The 12,507-nt window shown below is 40.3% G+C and overlaps 1 protein-coding gene across 5 annotated transcripts in view; it reads right to left on the bottom strand.

Annotated features, from left to right (window-relative positions):
* LOC112983031 (poly(rC)-binding protein 3-like) overlaps nucleotides 1-12,507 on the bottom strand; it is a 507,597-nt gene that overhangs the window by 386,037 nt on the left and 109,053 nt on the right. For all 5 annotated transcript variants that reach the window (XM_064506732.1, XM_064506736.1, XM_064506731.1 and 2 more), the window contains exon 5: nucleotides 3,550-3,630. The gene's annotated coding sequence lies outside the window, so the exon portion shown is untranslated. The remainder of the gene's footprint in view (nucleotides 1-3,549; nucleotides 3,631-12,507) is intronic.

The following is a 12,507-nucleotide window of genomic DNA, read 5'->3' as shown; positions in this document are numbered from 1 at the left end:
GGCTAAAAATAGTAAGTTACTGTGCATACATGATAGGGAAAAGATTCTGTGCAAGCAACTGCAAAATACATCTTTCAGGGAAACAGGTTTTAAACAGTGCATGATGGAACAAACCCTAAACTGAAACCAAAGTCAGAATAATAATTTATACAACCAGGTGAAAACATGATTAAAACAGCATCTGGATTCTAGGTCTCATCCTGGACAGGTAGTAAAATTAGTATAGCACAGTAGCAAAGAGTGTATTAAGCCATGCGATCAAACTGTTGAAAAAAAACAGGATCCAGTTATACTCTAAGTTATACATGTGTGAATCTAGAGTAACACCTGACATCAATCTTATTTTGTATATTCAAGGTTTAACAGGGAACAGGATAGGGTGAAAAACAGTATGTGAGGACTTTCATACACCTTTGATAGATTTTATAGTTAAAAAATGCTTTATTAGAAGGCTGCTTGCAAAAGGACAGACAAAAACAGCTATCATTTTGCAGTCTTAGAAGATTTAATATCTATGTGCTACCACTTGTTACATTTATCCAAAAAGATGCCCAGGAAACATATTACAATAACGCCAGAAGGGAAGCAAGAAAAGATGACAATTGTTTTCTTGGTACTGTCAGAACGGGAGCAAGAAGAGAAATGTGAACTGTCTACTGGGGCCCTGAAGGACTATTATACAGTATCTGTTACCAAAAATAAATAAAAAAATAAAACCTCCACAACCTGTCCTTACACTTTGTAAGAATTGTTCTGTTCTCTAAGGCTGTAATGGATCTACCTGTTTCTGCTAGTGTCTTATTCCAGGGTCTTTTGGGAAATCCCTAGTCAAGTTTTCTCTCATCTCTCAAGCTGCTCAATGAAAAGGCAAAAATTGTGGCAGTGTGAATGCACTTCATGTCTTCAAAACTCTTTCATACTTAGTTACTATAAAACAGAGAATGTTGAAAGTTCTCATTCATTAATTCCAGCAGCTGGCAGATTTCCTGTTAATCCCTGATGTTTCCTCAAAGAAACATTATCAGTTCTTTAACTCAGAATAGGACTTTCATTAAAGGGAAATTGCCTTATCATCAGCACAAGTGGAAACTGAGGGCAACTAACCAGTGGAGGGCAACAGGCAGAGACTAGTTTAAGGAGAGAACAGACCTTAGACTTTTCATCTCTTTGGGCTAAATGAAGAGGAGGTCTGATCTTACACAAGCTCTCCATTGCTTTAGGTTTGCTGACTTGCCCAGAGTTACTCATTAATAGTTATGATCTAAGCAAGATTCGAATCACCTGCATATCCCTCGGAACGCAGGATGAACACTTTCAAATAAGCCATGTCATTAGGAAGGAGTCCAGGCTGCAGCCAGTTTTGAAAATTTCCACTTGCAACCATTTCTGTTAGTACACCGCTGCAGGCAGGAGCCCAAATCACAGGCCAGGAGCCCACCATATTTGATACTGTATAAACATGAAGCAAAAAAGTAAGCCCTGCTGCGAAAACCTCAGTCATTTGTTGCAGCTGGAAGAGCTTTCCACTCCCTGTTTTTAAGAAGCAAAGGCGGCTCTTGGTGCTACATCACAGCAACAGAGGAATCAATGCTTTTCTCCCATCTAACAAAGCAATGCCAACCTGTTTCTGTTCAACCCAGGTTGTCAATTAAGTAACCTAAGGTTCAGGTTTTAAAATTAAAAACTGATATAGGACCAGATCATGTAACTCAGAGGAATCTTTTATGCAACACCACAGTGATAAATTAAAAACCTCTAACAGTCATTAGGATCACCAAGAAATGACAGATAGGAAAGACTTTCCTTCATATGGAGAATGGCTGTTTTAATGCAACAGAGGCCTGGTGGTAACATTCCCCTGCCTGACACGTATACTTTTCCCAGGTACAACTTTCTCTTGTGCACTGACAAAAATGAGAGAAATACTGTTCCTGAAGTGTTGCTCCTGGAGCTTCCAAAGGAATTGAGCAGCATTACAACTCATCTTTGTGGAGGTATGGTTTTGGCTGATGCAGGCAAGGACACGCACAGTTTGTCAAACCTTCAGAAAGTACATCTGACCTCTACTAATGCCACTATATGCACCAGCTGTGGGTTTGATGGCTCAGAAATGCACAGATTTACATTATGCTGCATAGGCCTTCAGAAGTTTGAAGTGAGTTATTGTTGTCTTTGAGGCCGAGTGATACACTGAATTTATGAGCACTGCAGCAATGGTCAGAGTACCATATTCTGTGTCACACAGGTCTGGGCAAATTCTCCCCAGAACGCTACAGAACTAAACTGAGAACAGCTGCAAAGTGCAGTCTTGCATGGTAACCAGAAACAGGAGGAGAAGGCTGGAAAAAGTTTTGTTCACTCACTTAACATAATAAATTTCTTTCAAGGATTTCGCAATTTCTTGTGTGACCCAATTTTCCCCCACATTCAGACAACTCAGAGTCTTCTGGTGATTAAAACAGAAAATGTTTTTACTAATCACCTCAGTCTGTCCAAAACACACTTTAAGGTCCAAATATAACACACAAAATATTTTAGTTCTGAATGAAGAATGCAAAAATTGCTATTCTTGGATATGACAATAGTGTTTATAAGCCAGCAAGACAAAGGACTCCATGCAGATTTGTACAAAAGGTATCAAAAATACAGACCCTAAAGAGACTACAGGGTGAAGGCTCAAATAAAACAAAGCAGACAAGACAGGTCCTAGTGCAACAGCAGAGACTAACCTAAGCTCATTCCCGGTGCCCTGGCCCAACGCCCCCAAACACAGATTTGCCACTCTCTGCTTCTGCTGTATCCCTGCGCCCAGCACCCCGGCCTTCCAGCCACCTCTCACACGGAAGAGCCAAGGAGTATGAGTGCTCCCGTTCAGTTCTTCTCTTGCTTTTTCCCCTGTCTTTCTCTTACTTCTACTGTTCTAGGCCTCACACTAGCCACGTCGCAGGCTTAGCCTACAGCAGCTGGTGAAAGTGGCCATGTATCCCAGCACGGCTGGAGGAAAGGGAGCAGGTACGTGACCCAAAACCTCATTTTCTGGAATCCTAGTCTCAAGCTCCTCCCAGCTCACAGCAGCTACTGCAGCTCCCTGCAGCAGAAGCAGAGCAAGGCCCTGCAGGAGATCTGCGGCAGTGGTAGGGAGACTCGAGGAGGAAAAGAGCAGGGGAAATGAAATACGGGAGTAAGTAATGCCTCTCCACCCTTTACTTTTTCTCCACCCAATCCAATCATGGCCATCCTAGGTTGGCGGCCCTCTGCCACCACATTCAAACAGGATTTGGCCAAGCACTGCTTGGGGCATGGAGGAAAGAAGGGAGCCCAGTGGATCAAATGGCTAGATCCTGCAAGATGAACGCAACCCTCTGATTTGCTGTCGAGGAGCCCCATTTTAGGGGCTTTTATAAGACACCTCCCAGTGTCTCACAAAAGCATTTATCTAATAAATTGTACCTGTTTTTTTTTCCCTCTCAAAGTATTCACATTCCAGCAAAAATACTATGTTTCTATTCCAGTAAAACTTGCATTTCACATTTCCAAACACAGGGTTACCTTTGACTGCAACACACAAGTAGCTGGTATATTTTCCCTGGGAAGTACTGTTCTTGCTAGCAGGTCTTCATAGATCAGATCCTGTAATATCAAAATACAAATCCAGCTTGAAGGGACTGTTTTTCCTAAACATTCCAGGTTTTACATAACATGTTAAAGTGTATCTATAGCCCCATCATATTTTATAAATTCTTTTGTATTGATCCCTCAGAAACGTAAGACAGTATGCACAGTAGTTACATGTATTTCAATACAACCTAAACGTATATTCTGCTTTGACATCACACTTAACATTCTGTATTTTTACTTACTATTATCTAATGAGTCTTTTTTTAAAGAAGGCACTCACACTGCGCCTGAGTGATGCAGTTTCCTTATTCTAATTTAAGGAAAAAAAAAATCACTTTTAAAGCATCAGCCTAGAAATCAAAGAGCAAAAAGTGTTTTCTTTAATAAATTTTTAGTTTCCATGCAGCACGCTTGGCACAAAAAAAAAAAGTTAGACTGACTTATCACTTGCTTATATTTGTAAATCAGTTTTTAAAAATCTAATTATCCTGTTGTTAGAATGTTATACGTCATCATTGTATAGTCTAATTAATTACACAAATCAATCTTACAACAACAAGGCTGTAGGTAGGCATTTTAGAATGAATATTCTGTCAAATATACTGTTTTCTAAAAGCTGAAACCCTTCAAGAGCATGATAGTATTTTGTCCAAGAGCTTTTATGGGTCCAGAGCTCTTTATTTGATCAGCTGGATTCAAAACTGAAAACAGACTTTTTGACATTAACTTATTTCACAACTATCCAAAGGTGCGTTTTTCTTCAAGCATAAAAGAAGAAATTTCAAAACCTCTAAGGTTTCATAAAACTGAACTATAATCATCCATACTGCTCCTTTGTAAAGTGCTTGAAAAGACCTGATTGCAAGTAGGTTTTCTAAATACCGTATCTCCTTAAGCTCATAATTTAAATCCTTTTCAAGAGTCGAAACATTTCATACCTGAAGTAGGTCTCGTCACCCATTATCCCCATCTCCTTCAACAGGAATTTAGCTGTACTTTTTAAAGGAACAATTATTGTGTGAATTGTCTTAGATTTCATATTGTTCTGCTTTCTATTGTTCCAAGTACTGCCTGACAAGGTTCAGCACCTTGCCAGCAAACCAAGAACTGGGAAAATTAAAAGACAAGAGAAGCTGAGCATGTTGTTTGGGGAAAACTATTGCAGGAGCAAAGCAAGCAGCTCACATGGTAAGACTCTGGATGTCTTAAGAGAACTCCAGCTGTACCAGTCGGCATATCTAGCCTGTATTTTATCATATACATATATATGCACACACATATGTGATTCTGAACCTGCATATACTACAAATACCACCTGTGGAAAAGGTTTTAAATTCAGAAAAACGCTACAGGTTTGAAATGAAGCAGTACTGTAGTACCTACACGAGCACATCTTGAGGTTGTATTTCAGATTTGAGAATATTCAATTCTCTTTTCCAGATAGAGATTATCTAGATTATTTTGTTTGTTCACTTTACGTTAATTACTAGGATTCATGGTAATTCCAATATAGCAAGAAACTCCGCTTATTAGTTGTGCATGTTCAGAAGAGGAAAAAAAGCTTCTTTTGACATACTATAAGAGTGCATATACAGAAGAAGGAAAGTATTTCCCCTTCACCGTTTCAGACAGTAAACCAGTGACCACAAATTGCACTCACAACATGTGAGATGACCTTAGATTAGACCTAGTTTTAAAATCCCCTCTGCAGCTTCACTGACAAACTCCACCTTTCTTAAAAAATTAAATACTTTAAATCCCAGCAAAATAAAGCCAGTATATTCCAAATACAGTATTTTAGGTCTGGAAAGGGCATCAAGGTCAACCCCCTGTTATAAAAGGGCAAACACCAAATGTAGTCTTCTAAAGGAAAATGGTGATCCGGCAGCAGTGGATTATGCTGGAGAAGAGATGGATACTACCAGCATTACTGCCCTGTGAAACTCAAACCCTTACAATACTTATAATTACAACGGATATTATGCCTGAGGGAAAAAGATATGACTGCACTGCAGAATTACAAGAGAGTAGGTTACAACTGAATGAAACAGGCTAATCAGTTTCTCTCCAGCAACCCATGAACCATTCATGCCATGACAGCAGGTATAGCCAAATGACACAAAATGAGTTCTCATCATTCTCAGCTGGCTTGCAAAAATCTTCAGATAAGCTCTCAAACAATGACAGTTACTGAAAAGGAAGTGGAGTAATACAAACTGGGAATAGCAGCATCAGCCAACACAGGCCAGTGCTGCTGATTAAGAAATAGCCTGGTCCCTATGCAATGGTCTACAAATTGAGCAGGAACATAGTGTTAGATAAGACACACAACTCTAAAATAAAATGAATCCTCTGTTCTACAAACAAACCAGCAACTATAAGGATAAAGCAGAGAAATTCCACGGTAACATCAAAAGATGTTGGCAGCTGCTTCTTAGTGGGAATGACGCTGGATTGCATCCATCTGCTCTGCTAATCCAAGAGCATAACTGTGCTGTGAAGTCCACGCATGACAAGTCACAAAGCATAGACTGACTTGTGAGTGAGGATGGCTTAGTAATAAACTTGTTTTTGTCCATTTATTAGCCATAAAGGTGATGTACTTCAACACCACCATCATATCTGCAGAGGTAAACTAGATGAATGTTATCATCACTTCAAAAAACGCAGCTCTGCCACGAGAGTAAACAGATCAGTATTTCAAACCTCTAAAGTAACAATACACAAAAGCTATGCACTTCATTTTCTTCCTTGGCAGATGAACCTATAAGCGAGACTTCTATTTACTGTACATGCGACAATGTGGACATGACATAATACCTAACCCAAGCCCTTTTCAACGTTCTCTGTGGATTTTTGTTCCCTTTATATTTCACACCAATAACATCCTCTCCGTTCATTTTAGATGCATATACCACAGAAAGCAACGATAACTGTCTGCTCCAGTCTAGTCCACATAGATCATCGATTTATCCAAGGCTTTTGACTGTTTCATCTGCATTCCCTCCTCTAATTCACCTCACCTCTCCCAGCAACCCATCTATCTGAGCAGCTCTGAACAGACACTGTCTACAAGCAAACACATTTCCTTTTTACCCCTGTACAGCGGAAAGTGGTCCTCCAGACCACATCATCCTCCAGACCACATCACCCTCCAGCCCTGGATGGCAAACAGTTATTCCTTGGTTCAAGGACCAGCCATTCTGGGTGCTGAATTGCGCTTTGGAGGCTACATGCACACATTTTTAGCATGAGAACACTCATCAATGCTCAGGATCATCACTAACACTGGCCAGCAGTATATCTGCTTGGAGGAGACACTTTTTGCTAGTCTTTTACTAGCCTTGAGTAAGTTTCCCAATACGCCGATTACAAGGCTTGTGGACAACCATGAAGTATTTCCAAATAGACCGTTACAAATAATCCTGAGTCACTGCCATTCATCAAGCCTTTATAGACATTGTTAGCCTCCCTAGATAAGAGATTGACTCAGAATATGAAGTCAACGTGAGCCCAAGCTGACCCTTGGCTTTGGCGCGAGATTAAAAATTGGCCTACAAGTATCCTGAATATTTTTCCTTTCTTTCTAGGTTTGTGTAACACTGACCAACCTTGAAAATTCTTGCTCTACTCAAAGTCCTCAATGATATCACTTGAGTATTAAGTAGTAGGTCAAATACCAGAAAGTATTTTTCTACCAAAGCCATTAACAAGAAAGTCTTATGCTGTCTGAGGTCCTCTGTCTGCCTTCCTATTCCTTGGCAGCAGCCAAAAAAAATCCCACTGCCCTGTCTGACATTTAGCAGCTTTAAGCAGTTGAAAAGAGCATCTCATCTGAGAAACTCCTGCTTTACCAGCAATGAATTTCTGTCTTCTAAGTCTTGGAGAGAGTTCAAGACTCAATGAGTTCTGCAAAATTAAGTGCAGAATAAGCTTTTCGGCTTTACTATTCCAGAAACATATAGAAGATAAGACTGTTTTGTACAAATCAAAGCCTATAGGTCCACCCTATTTAACATCTGTCTACATTATTTGATAACACATTAACAACTGAGAAGTAGTACCATTACATTCCAGTTTGTTCCCATTATATGCAAGGACATGCACTCATAGACAGTAACAAGAATTACTGCTATAAACTGGGAGCTAATCTGCCAGTCAGAAGAAATAGCATTAATCTGACTAAATGCAGAAATTCACATCAATGCAAGCCACCTCAGGCTTCCACGTTTCTCAGAGATTTAGGGTGCAATTTTTCTCCTCCTAAATTAGACGCCTAAAATAGGTCAGATGAATCTCATCTTAATTCTACCTATTTCTCTCTGTTGACTACACAGGCAGCCCAATGTGACTAGGTTCAGACACAGATATACAAAACTAGGGGAGATTAATCTTACTCAAGATGCCTACAAACCACCAATAAACTCTCTCTCTGTAGGAAAACCCAAGATATGTCAAGAAGTGTTTACAGTAGGAAACATCAATCCTGTAAAAATTGGTGAAAAATCATTTGAAATACTGAATTATCAGTTTTACACATCTTAAAGCAAAGACAGTTAAAAAAATGGAGAAAGTACAGAGAATGCTTATCAAAATAACAAAGAGAACAAAAAGCTTACCTGAAGAAATACATTTCAAAGAATTCAATTGGCTAACTGTCACAAAATAAAACCTGAGAAAGTTTCACGTGCACCAGGGAGGGAAACCTACTTAAGCTAAAGGACTATATTGGCAGTAAAACAAACGGGAATGAACTGGTCTTGAATATACCTTAACCAAAAATTAGAAGAAATTTACAATTTATCACAGAACTCAAGCTGTGGAGCAGCCAGTCCACAACCAGGCAATGAGCCCAGCTAGGTTGAAGGCAGACTATGACAGCCTTATCAAAGGGATTTATAGCACAACAGCCATGATGGCAGGCGGAAGACACAATGACTCAGGAAGTCTCTTCCATTCCTGTACTCATAACTAAACTTTCTACTAAATAGCAGAGGTCGCACTAATCAAAGCGTGAACACCATTAGTGTGTCCATGTAATTCAAGGTACAACTTCAAATCTCTCCTTTCCCCATCTCATGCCCCGCTGCCTCCCTCAATTAGTCAAGTAAGTAAATTAAAAAGTATCATAAAACGGCTACAATGTCTACATTGAGGTGTGAACTAGCATAAGAATGAAAATACTTACAGAAGAGTTTTTGGAAAAGAATGGAGGGACATGCATATAGCTACATTTTTCTCATAAAAACTCAGATCAACACCTCTCTCTGAAGAGCAGACAGCAGCTTGAAGCATGCCTAATTTGCAAATCAAATGTGGCTGGCACAGAAGAGGGGTGTCATGCCACTGCCACTCCTTTTGGCACCCCGTATTGCTCTGCTCTTCCCTCCTGAATAGAGTGTAAAGGCAGGGATATTACAGACCCATGGCTGTGTGAAACCTGCTTATGAGGGAGATGAACAAGCAAGGGGTGCTGGTAACAGTGGGTGGAAGGTCCAAGTGCCATAAGCAGCCATTTTGCAGGGGAGAAAGAACTGTGTGACGGGTCCAGGAAAACGTGATTTGGGGCTGATGGGGAGTGGGGGTGGGGGCCTTGAGTAGTCTGTGGTGTTAAACATAGGGGATGCTCTAAGGGAATGTGCTAACTATGTGGTGCACCAAAAGGTATTTGATAGTCCTATTTGGCTAAGATTAAAGGAAAGGTTTCTTCAGACAATTTAGCAGGGGAAAAGAAGTTATTACTCAGTGGACTAGTAGGTGACTCAGGAGAGCACTCACACCCCCTCACTTCCAGCATCTAACTTTTTTTGGTGAACCCAGATTGTTTTCAATGACCAAAAAATCACGTATTTTTCCTTGTGATTGAAAAAAGCAACCATTTAGCCCTTGTTGAAGCTGAAGCCTCATGTCAGAGCTCTCATGAGAAAATAATGGAGGAAAATTTGCTTGAGTTTTTGTTGCAAGGGGAACAGTATTTGTGTAACTAACCTTCCTTCACCTGATTAAGCACTAAAAGACTCATGGGGGCAAATCACTGAACCCAAGCAACTTACTGAAAGAGTTAAAAATAGTAGAGGGAGACAATTAAGTGACTTTATATGATCTCCTAACGCTAGTCCAAAACTCACCAAAGACTGTAGCGACATCAAGAGAACCCCTCTGTGAAGAAAGAACAGAGTGTTATAGAAGGGAGAAAACAAGTAAAGCACCCCCTCCAAAGCGCTACTGACCATTTTGTGAATGTCCACAATGACTGTGTAGTTTTTCTGAACAAATTATTTTTCCAGAAAAATGCTGGTTCACATTTTCTCAAATGTTAAAAAGAATTATTGCTGCTCTTAACCAATTTTTTCCCCACTAATTGCAACACAGCTGCTATTAGCAAATTCCCTCGGCCTCTCCAGCTTCCGTAATGATTTGAAACCTTGCTAATGTTTCTTCATTTTGCTTCTTTTGTAGCTAGAGGTAAATACATTTCCTTTCCAACAGCATGACACAGGCTACAGACAGCCTGACGCCAAAGCTCTCTGCAGATCAATATATTTAATACATCTGAAGTCAGTAAAATCTCCCAAGCTAGTCCAGCACGTTGCCTGAGGAAAATGAGAGCCAAAAGGCTGGACAGTTGTGTTTATGGATTTAATATACAATTTTCTTGCTTGAGGATCTCTACATTTTAACAGAGTCCCTATGTTTTAACAGAGTCCCATTTAAGTTACCTTGGGTTGCAATTTAGAGCTTTTTCTCAAAAGGTTTTGGTGAGTATGGAGAAAAAAATAATGAAGTGACTGCAGTCAAGTGTAGCTCAAACCAGGGTTAGAGGGAGGTATGTTTACATGCATAAGGGCAAAGCAGGGAACAAACGTCACAAAGATTGTGGGGACAAAATTATTCTCAATCCCTTTACAAATTCTCTTTCTCCCCATCTCCCAGATTTATTTTGTTCACCTGAATACTGTTCCAGCCACTCTGGCCTTTTCCATGGGCTTCCTTACTTACTTATGATACTTCTCCTCCATTTCATTAACTTCCAGTCTTTATTACTCCAAAGCCTCTTCCTTCCCCATGGATGATATTTTACTGCCTCTTAAATACAAAAGCCAGAGGCAATCACTGGAGTGAAGAAGCCAGTCATTCTCCTATCAGACCCATCAGAATTGTGCTCCTTCTGTTCATCCTCAAGAATTCTCCAGTGATTTCCATTCACTCCGCCTTCTCCCCTCCCATTATCCAAAACCATATTTCTAGAAAACAGGACTAAGCCTCAGTAAAATAGCCGCCACACTTTTGTGTGTTACATTGTACCGTCAAAAAAAACCCCATGACTATATCTTAGGCTAGCCTATAAAATTCTATTATACCACAGTGCAATTGCTACCTAGCTGATCTTTAAAAGTTGCTAAATAATGGCACCCCAAGTTCACTACTTCACTTGCAAAACAGAAGCATTTTTATTGCTTACAACTGGAAAAGCAACATAATGAACTTCGGCTTTATGTACAATATTGTCTGGGCTGCCAGAAACAGTGATTAAAATCACATCTTCCACCTAAACATAGTGTTAACTATGACACTCAATCACACACTGCTTTAAATGCAAATATTAATTATTTCATGCTAATACTTTCAGCAAGAATGAATGCAATTATTTAATCAAAGCAGATATAGTGGGAAGTAAGCAAGAAGAGATAGCTGTTGGTGGTTTATAGGAAGTAAGAAACTGAGTCTCTCTTCACCACCTTGTATGCATTAGGTGGTTAGAAAAGAAATGTTGCCTTTTGGTTACATCAGAAGGCCTGAATATGAAGTTCCAAACCACTTCCACTGCTTTCCTGAATATCAAAAGCCTTGGTTATCCCAGTAATTTTCACAAAATATTTACACTTCCCCCTTTCTACAAGCTGTGTGATACACTTTTATAGAGTTTTCATTAAAAGATCTGGAAGGCGAGAATCAGCGTATATCACAAAATCACTGAATTCAACATCAGGTGAATACTAAGTGCTGATCTATCATATCACTTGTTCCCCTCTCTGAGTGGATCCCATCTGGTTACAAAGGTCCAGCCTGGGGCTCTCTTGTGCCTGAGGAAAGCATCCTGCCGCAAATTCCAGGATGGCCCGACTCCTGCAGCTCTTGCAGTTGGGCAACGCTGCTTTATCCTTCTGTACCCAATATATTGGGGAGCAGGGGAATTATATTGTCTGGGTTCAGCACAGCAGAACAGGAGAGGATTAAAGGAACTGCTTCAGTGTCTCTTTTCTGAGCAACGCCTTCATGCATCCGAAATGGCAGAAACCAGCAGCAGGCCCTGCACCCGGGAACCAGGCCTGCCTGCTGCCCTCTCAGAGCCCCTGGGCAGCAGTCCAGCTTCCTGAACGTCTCTATTTACCAAGTCAAACTGCAGCCTTGGTCCTGTAGCCACAAGCTTTGTGTGATGCCTATCAAAGTTTCTGAAGCACTAAGTGACCAAGGAAGTGATAAATCCCTCCTGTCTACTGTCTCAGAAAAAATCTACCCTCCTGCGGGTCCTGGGGCCTCTAGTGGTTTGAGATTCTTGTGACAAAAAAGCTAAGGCTGGAAGCAAGCAAGCATTAAAAATGCTTTCAAAACCTCTCTGCATAAACTTCTTTTCAAACCAATTTGTCCTTCCTAGTTGCATGCCCCCACTATCCAACGATGCATAACAGAATACACGCGTTTCAGAAAACAAGGACCGTTTCCCTGGTGGCTCTTCCTCCCTGTGATCTACAGAAAGGGATTGTAGCTCATGCTTTCAGAAGAAATAGCTGTAAGGTCACACAAAAGCTACAAGCTAAAAAGGCAAAAAGATGTATTATGACATATAAAAAAGGACCTTTTCTGTCTCAACAGGGCTCCTGTTTGTGC

The sequence above is a fragment of the Dromaius novaehollandiae genome, chromosome 2 (genome assembly GCF_036370855.1).
Source record: "Dromaius novaehollandiae isolate bDroNov1 chromosome 2, bDroNov1.hap1, whole genome shotgun sequence".
NCBI lineage: Eukaryota > Metazoa > Chordata > Aves > Casuariiformes > Dromaiidae > Dromaius > Dromaius novaehollandiae.
This window is presented reverse-complemented; position numbering and strand designations above follow the sequence as displayed.